General features: G+C 42.0%; 1 protein-coding gene across 2 annotated transcripts in view; it reads left to right on the top strand.

The window, feature by feature from the left end:
* Msh3 (mutS homolog 3) overlaps positions 1–13123 on the top strand; it is a 148921-nt gene that overhangs the window by 32350 nt on the left and 103448 nt on the right. The gene's annotated exons all lie outside the window — the stretch shown is intronic.

The raw sequence follows: 13123 nt of genomic DNA, 5'->3' as shown, positions 1-13123 counted from the left end.
TGTGTCAGCTCTGTAGCTTCTCTGCTGCAGTGTGTCAGCTCTGTAGCTTCTCTGCTGCAGTGTGTGAGCTGTAGCTCCATCCTTATCTATTACTCTAGCATGTCTTTTCACTTTGAGCCACTGTAATGACCAAATTGTGTTTTCACATTTGGGTTTTAATTGGCTTCTCTATGAACAGAGCTGTTTCATGTATTTTTTGGGTGTTCATCCATGTGTCTTCTCTGTCCATTTTAACTCTTGGATTGCTTGTGTTGAGGTATAGTAATTGTTCTAGGTAAAGTTTTTTAAACACATGCCTGGGTTCATATTCATTCTGTTTTTCTCTGTCTGTTCTTCCTACCTCTCCCTCTCCCTCCTCCTCTCTCTCTCCCTCTCTATCCCTCTGCCTCTGTCTCTCACCCCTCTCCCTCTCTCTTTATCTTTCGCTCTTCTCTTTCTCTGTGATATTTTCTCCAAGCTTTAGGTTTACCTTTTAATTTTCTCTTGAACGCAGAAGAACAAAAGATTTGAACATCAAACCTACAGTTTCTTCTTTAATGACAAGTATCTTCTATATCTTAAATTCTGCCTATTCTAGAAGCATGAAGCCTTTTACATTTTCTTCTTGTAAGGTTTATGTAGTTTAAGTTTACAGTTTTAGGTCTGCTAGGCATTTTGTTTGTGATGGTCTGAGCTGGGGTTAAGGCTCACTTTTCTCCTCAGTTTGCCAGCTGTTTGTATGCTCTTTGTAGCGAAGATGATCCACACACATTCAGTTATAGGCGCCAAGGTTTGATTTTGCATTTGACTTTGAAAAGGGAGCTAGCATTTTATATTCCTGTAGTGGACATTGTAGATTTTGACATTTTAGGATATAAGTTAAAAGAATTTTAGAGTATTTTTTGTTTTGTCTGTTTCATATTAAAAAAAAAATGGCAAGATGGGAACTCCAAAACCTCATTATGCTTCTTCCTCATATGCCCCCCTGGAGATGAGTATAAGATAGATGACGTGTGTGTGTGTGTGTGTGTGTGTGTGTGTGTGTGTGCGCGCGCGCGCGCGCGCGCTCACACAGAGATGGAATTTGGAATGTTGGGAACGCACAAATAGGATATAACAGATACACTCAAGTCATCAGTTTTAGAATGTAATGACTTAGGTTTAACTTTAACTCTGGTATAGATGTGGTGTTCTATACCTCTGGTTTTCTCCTATTAGAATTCTGCTCCTTAAAATGCCTTGAGTTACTCCTTTTGCTTCTACTTATGAAATGCAATGCTTTGTACCTGTCAAGAGGAATTCCTGGGGAAGTGTGTCTGCAGAGGCTGATTGATTATGGCATTCCTTCTCTTAGGCTAGCTTTAGCCCCCTGAATAGCCACCCTTAACTCATCTCTGTGCCAGCATTAACATCATGCGACTAACAAAAATCTGTTAGAACCTATTAACTTAGCAGACTCATTAGTTTCTGCCAACGCAAAAGCTAAGGATGTCATCAGACAGCATCTAAAGCCTACAGATATGTTTCTACATCTTGCTGTTACTGCCTCTCTGTTGACTTTATTTGTTCTGTAAACTATAAAATGCCATACAGGAACATGAAATTTACAGTGACCTAATTCAATGTATGTGTCTGGGCCATCATCCCTCAGATACAGATATTTTCTTACATGACTTCTTAGGAAAACCTGAGGAGATATCTATTCTTTCCTCTCACTTCCCGTCTGGACGTCAGAAGAAGTCATTTTCTTACACAGTACTCGTGGTTCTGGTTAATTCTTTGTGGTAGAGTGAATGAAAATGGCCTGTGTGCTCATAAGGAGTGGCATAGGAGTTGTGGCCTTGTTGGAGTAGGTATGATCTTTTTGGAGGTGTGTTGATGGGAGTGGACTTTGAGGGCTTCTGTGTTCAGGCTGCACCTAGTGTGGCAGTCTCCTGCATCCTGCCTATCAAGGTCCTTTTTCAGCACTATGTCTGACTGCATGCTGCAGTGCTTCCTGCTGTGACAATAACTACTAAGCCTCTGAACTGTAAGCCAGCCCCAATTAAATGCTTGCCTTTATGAGTTGCCAACATCTTGGTGCTTCTTTACAGCAATAAAACCCTAACTAAGGAATGCTTCTTGAAATTTATTTTCCTTAAGCCATACATCACCGTTTGTGTTTCTTCATCTGGCAGTAAAGTTTCTGGCAGAAAGCATGAGTACTTAAAACCAAAATTTGCTTTTTTTAAATCACAGCCCCTCACATCCAGCAGAGGGTGTGGGTCACACTAGCATGTGGTTCTGGGGATATCAAACAAGAGCAGGCACATCTTGGCACATGGTAAGAGGGGGAGGAGTGTGTGTGTGTGTGTGTGTGCATATACATGGATAGGAAAGAGCCCGAGGACGTGAAGGACTGAAAGATTTAGAAAGGATGGAAGCTTTGAATTCTCGAGTCACCCAGCAGATGGGCATGGATGGCTTCCTCAGCCTTTGGTCTTTTGCTTCATTTCCCTTTTGAGTGTTCTCTGCTTTCCTGTGGTCTCCCAGGTTTGAACACTCTGATCTGTTCTGTGTCTCTGGCCTCACCATGGCCTCACCTTTGGTTTGTGAGAACATGTTAGAATTTTTTTTTTAATCTTTAAAAGTTTCAGAAAAGCTTTGTTTCATGTGTATGGGTGTTTGCTCTTATGTTTATGTGTGTACTATGTATACGCTTGATGCCAGGGGAGGCCAGAGGAGGGTCTTGAATCCCTTGGAACTAGAGTTACAGATGGTTGTGAGCCACCATGTGTGTGCTAGGAACCACACTCAGGTCACCTGCAAGAGCAGCCAGAACTCTGAACTATTGAGCCATGTCCCCAGGCCCTGGAAAGTTTTTGATGGAACTTTCCTTTAAAAGTCACAGAGTGACCACTAACCACTTTGAAAGAACACATAAAACCAAAAGCCGTGGGAAGCTAAGTTACCTCAGCTCAGGCATCTTGCTGTGTAAAAATGCTCTTTTGAATCTCCCAGCTCCAGGCATGCTGGCCTTAGTACTTCCTGGGCCTTAGACCTCTGGCTCGTGTGACCCTTTTGTGACATGCAGGGTTCAAACAATGGGGAGATCCACCTGCTCTTTTGTCTTCCGGCCCCTTACTCATGGCCCTAGTCTGTTCCTAAGTTTTGATTCTCTGTGCTAACTTGGCTGAGTGGGTCCTTCATAACCCTAGGACTCTGAAACATACTCTTGCTTTTCTCTGAAGCTGGCTGAGTATCAGATCGGGTCTTCTTCAGTGTGCTTCACTGTGGCAGTGTAGGTCCTCTTGCTAGACCTGTGTGATTGTGTCTGTTAGGTCTCAAACCTAGGACTCACTCAGTACCTGTGACTCTTCCCAGTGCTTGGAAACCTACCCTACAGGTTTCCCTCTCAGGGGCTGGGCCATGTTCTGCCTCGACTCTCCCTCTGCCTGCTTTCCTCCTTACATTTTCAGTAAAATTCTTCTCCGTACTAGAGTACTCATGTTCTCCTCCTGTTATTTCAGTTTTTATTTTGGTCCCTACCCCTTCTCTGCCCAGCAGAAGGCTCCAGTTTCTTCTGTTTGACAAAAACTACATTTTCTAACACATTATTGGCAAAAGCCTCAGTTGAAGATGAGTTTGCTGGTTTATATGTAAAAAGCGTGAAGAGGGGCTGCAGCCTGGTTGTGCGTGGCTGCACTTAGGGGTTCTTCTCTGTTTTTTTTTGTTTTTGTTTTTTGTTTTTTGTTTTTGTTTTTTTGTATTTTTTGTTTTTCGAGACAGGGTTTCTCTGTATAGCCCTGGCTGTCCTGGAACTCACTCTGTAGACCAAGCTGGCCTTGAACTCAGAAATCCGCCTGCCTCTGCCTCCCAAGTGCTGGGATTAAAGGCGTGTGCCACCACTGCCCAGTTGGGGTTCTTCTCTTTGTCTTCTTTTTTTGTGCTCCTCTTCATGGTCAGCAAGGTGTCAGGATGCTATCATCTGGAGATCCCAAGGTCAAGTTCAGGAAGTGGGAAAGCTCCTTGGAGCCTGTATAACTGAGGACATGACTGCTCCAGTGTATGGTTGACAGGAAGGTTTTTGTGCAGCCAGAGGCTTCTGCAAGAGTCCAGAGCAGACAGAGAAAGTAGTAAACTGAACATGGCAGCAGACTGGACAGAACCAAGAGAAAGCGGAGGGGCGGGGAGAGGGGTGGAGCAAGAGAGCAGAGGGGCGGGGAGAGGGGTAGATCAAGAGAGAGAGCAGAGAGGCGGGGAGAGGGGTGGAGCCAGAGAGGAAGGCCAAGTGAGTGCTGGTGGAGGAGACCAAGGGGGAGCAAGAGAGAGAGCATAGGTGCCAAGCAGAAGTTTGAGGGTTACACGGGAGTCAGGAGCTAGAGAAGCCCAGGAGCTGGAGAAGCCCAGGAGCTGGAGAAGCCCAGGAGCTGGAGAAGCCGAGGGTAGGGGCGTGGTGAGAAGAGCTGAGGAGAGCCACAGGTAGTTGTGATGCTCTGGAAGCCTGGGGGCCAGAATGTGCTGTGGGATGCTAATAACACCATAGAAAGCCCTTGAGTTTCCATTGAGCTCGGTAGAGGTCACATTAAATTCTGCAGTTTACTTCCACTTTCCCCATCCCCTCATCCCACCGTTCTTTAAGACCTGAGCACCCCCTCAGCCTGAGGTCTTCTGCCTTATCTTTCCCTTGGTTACCAGTTTTATTTTTCTGTTTTGTAAGTTTCATATTCCTATAGCTGCTTTTATGAAGTGACTGTTTTATAAATGCCTTTTGTTCTGACTTCTGCTTTCTGGACAATAAAATATTATCCCATGCTTCCTTTTTATTTGCATTTATTGAGTAGGTACACTTAGACAGCTGGTTCCTTCATTGTTTTGGTTTTTAAAAGTCTTTTGAATTATTTTTCTTTCCTTTTTATTGATGATCTTTTTTTTAGAATAGAAAATGAATTTCATTGTGGTGGTATATGTAATCGCACCCTCTCCCTTCCCTCCACCCCTCTCCTCTCCCTTCCTCTGTCCTTCCTTTCCTCCCTCCCTCCCTCCACCCTCCATACTTCCCTTCTGCTTTTGTGTCTTACTCAGTTTCTTTGAGTTTTTTCTTCTTTGAAATCTTAATTGAGTTTAAATTTAATTGGTAAGCTTATTTTTATTAATCCTGCTATGTCTGATTTGATGTTAATTTGTTATATTTTGTGTTATATTTTTTCTATTTTTTTGTAACTTTTAAAGTCATTCATTTCTTTTGCTATTTTTGTAGCTTTTACCTCCTAATATTTCTTCTTCCAGTGATTGTTAAAATTACATGTTCACACATGTCCCCCTAGTCTTCTAGGAAAGAGATTGTGTCCCCTGTTGTGAGGAATGAGGCACGGACGGATTTCACACTAGTTCTAATACAGATGTCTTATAGCTCTGCTGCATCGTCTGTCTTTAAAAGACTAGTTTACTCCATGAGAGTTACATAGTTAATTATGAAGCTTGGAACCCAGAGAGGATTACTGTTACAAACAAGTTTTTCAGGGTGCACCATGAACTTGACAAGGATTTTTTGGCCATAAAAAAATATTGATTTTTTTTATTGAATATTTTATTTATTTACATTTCAGATGTTATTCCCTTTCCCCATTCCTCTCCTCCCCTGTAAACCCCCATCCCATCCCTCCTATTCCTTTTTGATTTTATACCATTTTAATTTCATGCAAGTATTAAGGTCAGTTCTAGGCTGAGTAACTAGCAATATAGTAGAAGCAAATAGTCAAGGAACAAGCAAGACAATAAACACCAATAGTCAAAGAACAAGCAAGCCAGTAAACATAGTCCTGTGATCACTCCCGTTATCACTATTTCTAAGGCTTATCTAGATTACCAAAATATCTGAGCCTACTTCCCTATCCTAGCCCAAAGTCATTTTCATGCCTGTAGCCTACTTCCTTGTTCTAGCCTAAGGTTTAGATTCCTGCCTGAAATTACTCCTTTGTTCTAGCCTAAGATTTAGATTCCTGCCTGAAATTGCTTCTTTGTTCTAACCTAATGTGGAGTTCCTTCCAAGCAGCCCATTTCCTTGTCCTTGGTCAATGTCAGATTCCTGCCAGGCAGCCCCAAAAGCTCTCCACATCTCCCCCTTTTTTATTGTATAAACAAGATTGAGCCTGTCTTAGGTGGTTCTGACAAGAAAGCCTTCCTTAACGATCGTGGAATATGCATTTTCAAAAGCAATGCACTTCTGTCTTAGGTTGGTAAAGCTCTGTGCAGAATTTTACTCGTCCTTGACTTACCAGTCTGTTAATTTAATAACTCTGTCTGGGGGTCCATTTTTTAGTTTCAAGTCATGTACTTTGGCTGCCAAGCTTTAACATGATGTGCAGGAATAAAAGTATTCCCAGGATAAAAAGGGCTAGCATGATCAAGCTAGATATGACCAAGTTCTTGAAGCTTGACCAAAATAGAAATACTGAGCTCAAGCCAAACTTTTATCAGCAGTATCTGCAGCATCAAAGGTCAGCAGAGCAGCATTCTTTAAATTCATAATCTCTCTATGCAAAGTTAAAACATCCAGAGAGGTGTTAGAAATATGCCAAATACTCTACAAGTGTCTTTAAACTTTTTTTCTAATTATAATGAATATCATTGTAAATTTTAGAAGTAACACAACTCCATTGATATTTGGCATGACATTCGAGATGGCTCCTTACTCTTGAACTCTGAACCACTTTCCAATAATTTGAATAGAATAAAGAGCATCAGTCCGATGTTTCAAGCACCTAAGTCCTCTTGTATACTCAACACATTAGTAACATTTTCTTACTAAATGACTAACAAAAGTAGCTGTCTTAACTTCTTGTGTCAAAGCAATTGCAGAAACAGTGGTGCTAGCAATAAGCCCACTACCCTCTTGCTTCTGCTTAAAGCCTAACTTACTTCTTGTAGTACTTGCAAGCTTTTTCCAGAAAACCAAGGTTCTGTAATACTCTGAGCAGTAAGACAAAGCTGGTTGATAGACCTCCATAACTGACATACTGGGTTTCAACACCCTAACACAATTAGAAAGTATACAATCAATGCAACTTACAGTAAATACTGTTGAAGAGACAAAAGTAATTTTAACTTGACAATTAAAAGAGCCTTAACACATGCACTAACACTTGTTTGAAATCCAGATCCTGTCCCAACTTTATCTCTTGCTAGCATAACATCATAGAGAACTGCAGCTAACTTCCAAATATGTCTGTCAAAATGTTCAGATCCAGCCTTCCAAATGAAGACTGTTATATCCAATATTGGATTGATTTCTAGACCAGTACATGATTGAGTCCAAATAACTGGTCACTTTTAAGAAAAATATAAGAGTCATTATAACTTCTTTTTTTGATTCTCTGTCCTACAAGGTCTAAAAACTTGAGGCAAGGCAGCTTGTCCCATCAGGGGTATAGATAGGCAATGGTGGGGCAGGAACATATGTCCAATACAGCTTCCCAGTCATCATTGTCAGGGCACTCGGCAAGCTTACAGGTCAGCATCATTCTTTGTCTCAGCATCAGCATGTCTCACCAATCACTCTGGCAGCCACCATGGTCCTTCAGCATCCTATGATCATGGGCAGATTAGAGCTCCTGGGAGTCCAGCCTCCTCTGGGTTTTGTGGGGTTGGGTGCAGAGCTGACGCTCAAGGTCTGCTCAGTGCTCTGGTGCAGACCAGAAGGACAAAACATTGATTTCTAATGGCATCAATGACCATGACTTTGGCCAGCTGCCTTTCCCCAACGCCCCCACAACCAAAGGTCTGTTATTTGATACCAGAGTCACTAACTTTATGTCTGTGCTCCCATTAAGAAATATCTGAAGGTGTCTAGTGTGAGTGTGGGCTCTATACGAGTGGGGAGTTTTACTACTATTTAATCTTTCAGATTCGACAGTTTTTATGTAAAAAGAGAGACATGCTGCATGTTAAAAGAGTTGGTAAGTTAGAAGTTTAGTTTTAGAGCCTGTGCCATGGTGGATCTGGTGACTGGTCTGTCATGTCATCAAACACAAAGATGACTGCCTCTATTCAGCCTCCTTTTCTTTCTGAGGCCTGGGACACTGATGGCTTCTGTAAAGTATGGCAAAGAGAATGTGGCCTGCCATTGTTTAGACCCATGTCTGATTTGTCTTTGGTGTGTGGTGTTTACTTCAGGCATCTCATGCGGCAACTGTAACATAGTTTGCCACCCAGTGCAGCTGTTAGGAGAAGAGTTCTGTTTCCAGTTAGAACTCCAGTCACATGGTGGCTACATTGGCAGTCTGTGGTTCCTGTGTGGCTTGACCAAGAAGCCTATTAAATTGGACATGGGGCTCTTTCAGAAGACTGACAGAAGTACCGTGTGATCCAGCTGTGCCTTCCTGGGTCTGTCTCAAAGGAGCTTAGGTTCCACAATCTCTCCAAACAGTACCACCAGCTTGGGATCACATGTTTAAAAACAGGAGCCTCGGAGGTATGTTCATTTGGTGCTCTGGTCAAGGAACCAGGTTTGGTTCCCAGCAGCCATAGGCAGCTTTATAATCCTCTGTAAACATTAGCTCCTCCATGAGCACTGTGTGTGTGTGTGTGTGCATGTGTGTGTGTGTGTGTGTGTGCGTGTGCGTGCGTGTGTGGTGCACTTACAGGGAAAACATCCATACATAAAACAAAACAGAAGTACTCTGAAGCTGTGATGAGCATTTCCCATTTACACTGTGGCTCGTACTAATCCCCCTCCACTTCCTCCTGAGTCTGCTTTAGCACATTTGAGCTATGAAACCTGCATGTGTGCCCACAGTCCTGGGTTTCTGAAACAGGATGGATGGAGGCTAGTCTGAGGGAATGACGAATGACTCCTGTGAATGACAGTTTATCATCATTTAATCTCTTAAAAATGCATTTGTCAGCACTGAGGCGTGTTACATGAGAAAAAAAGAGGAAATTTTACTAAAATTAAATTTGACAAGTTTCTGCCCTTGTTGGCAATAGTTTCAACCTGTCTCAGAGGAAGTGGCTTGGACTGAAGTCCACCTGAGGAATCTGGGAAGATACGGAAGTGAGACTTTGTAATGAGCTAGCTAGTCTGAGAACAAAATGTTTGCAGGAAGATTTTTAATACACATATGGCCTGAACACATATGGGCTGAACATTCTTCATGCTTCAGGAGAGTCTCGAGGATAACTGACAAGTCCATTTTTATCAAATTTAATGGGTTTCTAAATCCTTATCTGCTTACCAAACAAAGCCCTAATTAGAGCAGTGATTAGTAACCAGCTGCCCCCGCTTCACTCCCAGAGCTTGTCTGAGCTCAGGAAGGTCATTCACTGCTTCTCTGGTTGATACATTGTAGCTGCTGCAGGCTTCGGCAAGTCTCCAGCAGTGGTTCTCAACCTTTTTTAGACTGAGACCCTTTAATACAGTTTCTTATGTTGTGGTGACCCCCAGCCTTCAAATTATTTTCATTGCTACTTCATAACGTAATTTTACTACTGTTATGAATCATAATGGATATCTGATATGCAGGATATCTTGTATGCCACCACCAAAGGGGTCGTGACTTATGCAAGTTGAGAACCAAAACGCAATAAAGGCCCCTATGTTAGGCTGCTGTGTTCTCCTGTGGCATAAGAAAGAAAAAAATTCTTCCTCAGCACCTGACACAATTTCCCTTTGGTTTCTTCCTGAATTACTACCTTAGACCTGTGTGGGCCCACAGGTGAACTGGGAAACCTTTCATGGTTAGGTGTGCTGGGTTAGGTGCCTTACTCTGTTGCCTTCTGTGACTTGGGCATTAGATTTATTGTTGCATGTAGCTTTTGCTACCCTGCCTGAGCTCCAGGAATGGGCCATGCTGTCAGCCCCCACCCAGATAAAAAACAAGACACACACACAACACACATACACACCAGTTAATCTTAAAATGCCTGTACTAACTCAATGACTGAGCACTCCTAAACTTCTCCTGCATAATTAGATAGAGTGGCCATTGACCACTCAAACCAAAAACTCCTATCTGGCTGGTTGGCTTTATCTCCTGCAGCTACTTCTTCCCCAGTTCTGATTCTGCTTGCATCCTCCCTTGCAATTTTTAAGTGTCCTGCCCTGTCCCTCAGTCATTAGTCACTGGTATCTTTATTGATGGATCAAGAACCAATTGGGGAACAGGACCTTAGCATCAGAACCACTCTTACATTTATTATCTCAAAACTCAGACCACAAAACAAACCAACAAAGCAAAACAAAAATATAAAAAAAAAAAACAAAAAAACCTCAGGCCACTTGATTTTAAAATGGGGATCTCCTGGAGGAGATGTGGTTCTGGCCACTTGTGCATTTATCCAGCAGTTAGGGGAGAATTGAGTTGCTTTTCAGTATCAGGCACTGTTCCATGCAGTTCAGACAACAATAATAAAGCAAAGTCCCTGTCCTCATGGGGTCTATCTAGGAATGTCATCTTACACAGGCCACAAAGTGATTTTTCCCACAAGACTGAGAGCCTGGAACTGACAGTGTCATATGGAGTGCTGCTAGAGGATTTGGGTAGAGGGAAGATTGGTGCAAAGCCCTTGGATCAGACCTGACCTGTGATGTTTTAAGGATAACACAAAGGCCAGTGCGATTAGAGGAGAAAGAATCCAGTTAGACATCTGGGCAGATCATGTGAAACGTATTCTTAGGGGCAGGAACAGACTCAGCCCTTAGAGGCATGGCTCACAACCAAAACAGACTGAGAGAATTTTAAGGCTGCAAGATTGCTCAGTGGTGCTTGCCACTATGCCTGATGACCTGAGTTCAGTCCCAGGAATCTACATGGTGAAGGAGAGAACTGATTTCTGTAAGTTGTCCTCTGACCTCCACATGTGTGTCATGGCATGTGCTTGTACACACATAGGCCCAAATTAAATAAATAAATAAATAAATAAATAAATAAATAAATCTAAAAAGCATTTGAAAGCACTCTTACTGTGAGTTTTCTACTTAGCCCTCTTTAAATACTAAGCACTATGGGGCAGGGGTCTCATGAGCCTTTTTAGAGAATTTTCATGTGCTACATGGAAGCACTGTACTACTGTCCCTTCTTATGAGGACTAAGGAGCCCCTGAAGGAGTCAGCAGGAAAGTGCAACCTTCTCAGGCTTAGCGTGGGGGGCATTAGGAGCAAGGCTTCAAATGCCACCTGGCAGGGGTCTATAGATGCTTGCTGAGTTCACTTCTTCCTTCCTTCCTTCCTTCCTTCCTTCCTTTCTTTCTTTCTTTCTTTCTTTCTTTCTTTCTTTCTTTCTTTCTTTCTCTCTTTTTTATCAATAAAACTTTATTCATTGTACTGAGGGACACATGCATACCGTGGTGTGTGTATACCATGTATGGACGTCAGAGGGCAGCATGGGAATCTTGGGGGATGGGACCCAGGTTTTCAGGCTTGGTGGCAAGTACCTCTACCTGCTGAGTCATTGGTCTCATTTATTTACATATTATTTATTTATACAGGGGATTAAGCCCAGGGCTTGGACAAACTATGGCTACATTCCCAGATTTTTGATATATATTTTTTTAATTTTGTTGTCTTTTGATGCAGGGTTATATATTGCAGGCTGGTCTTGAACTCACATTTGTGGCCCAGAATAGCTTTAGACTCACACAGCCCTCTGCCTGTGGCTTCTACGTTCTGGGATGATGGGTGTGCACCACCATGCCTGGCTTGTTGGAGTGCTTTTAAATGCCATAGTTTTATTATTCATTATGAGCCAGAAGGGTAGTTGGCACACTGACTGTCTCCAAGAATCTTTTCAGATCATTTTGATTAATTAAAAGGCTAATTGTTTGTCTTTATCCCACACTTACTTTCAACCATCCCTATATATATTTTCTCCATATGGAATTCCTCAGTGAATTTTTAGTTAGGGCTGTTTTTCTGTATGATTCACTTCTGATTTAAAGACTATTAATTTAACAAATAACTTGTTTGATGAAGTGCTCTAATGGAGGCTGTTCTGAATCACCTTATGTCTAACTTCTCATACATGGTGTGACACCTATTCCTTTTTTCTTTTGGAGATTTATTTTTAATTGAAATCTATCAGACAGACAGAGACATGAACAGCCTATCAGTGCACAGTATAAGGGACTTCCCCAAGCCAGCACGCCTCTATAAACAGCACCCAGGCCAAGAAATGGACCATGACAGATCACTGGACATCTCCTTTATGACTCCTGTCATAGCCCTTCTTAAAAATATTTTGTACATACAAAGTTTATTGTGCTTTAAATTTCTTTAAATGGAATTTTATGACATATGTACTGTCTTCTGGGTGATAACCTTACCCATTGATGATTGGACACATCATAAATTATGCAGTCACTTACCTGGGCTGTTTTGTATGCATTTTTATTCTGGTGATTTTATGGTACTTGCTGCCTTCCTTACTTCAGCTTGGATACTTGACCTTACTAAAGGATCTTTTCCATGAATCAAATCATATTAGTGTGGTCCTGTTGATTAGCACTTGGATTTATGGTGCATATTTCTTGTGTCCTAATTCTGTGCCTATCTTGATATCATAAATATTTCCTGTTTATTTCTTATGGATGCTATCCTAATTTCCATTTCACATTTTAAATTACAGTTGAGTTGAACCTTGAGTCTGGTGTGAACTTGATTCATTTCCTTCCATGTGAATGTCCACTTGACCATGTGTTGGAGGGACTGCCTTCTCCAACTCCAACTCGTGTGGCATTCTCTCTTCGTCACAAATGGAGCCACCGAAGTAGAAATCTCTAATTCATCTGTACCCTTGGCATTATGGACCTGCTTTTTCTTTTTTCCTGAGTGGCCAGTGTGTGCATTTCATGATGAATAGCAATGTTCTACTCTCTGTATAGCCCAGAAGCAGCCTCAGTTGTGAGCATCCAAATGTTCTTCATAGACAAGATTGCCAGTGCCTATAACTCTGTACTCTGTGTTTATATTTGGTAGTGTGACTCCTTTAGCTCTAGATAACCACTTCTCTATCTGTGTCAATACCGTTGCCTCTTCTGGACATATTGCCTGAATTCAAACACTGTGTCATCTTCTTATGACTGGCTTTTAAAAGTTGGCTTTGTAAGTTAGCATCCAAATGCATGTGTGGTGGACTGCATTGTGGCCTTTCACACATTTCTTGGTTCT

Source organism: Grammomys surdaster, unplaced genomic scaffold, assembly GCF_004785775.1.
Source record: "Grammomys surdaster isolate TR1022 unplaced genomic scaffold, NIH_TR_1.0 126391, whole genome shotgun sequence".
Lineage (NCBI taxonomy): Eukaryota > Metazoa > Chordata > Mammalia > Rodentia > Muridae > Grammomys > Grammomys surdaster.
This window is presented reverse-complemented; position numbering and strand designations above follow the sequence as displayed.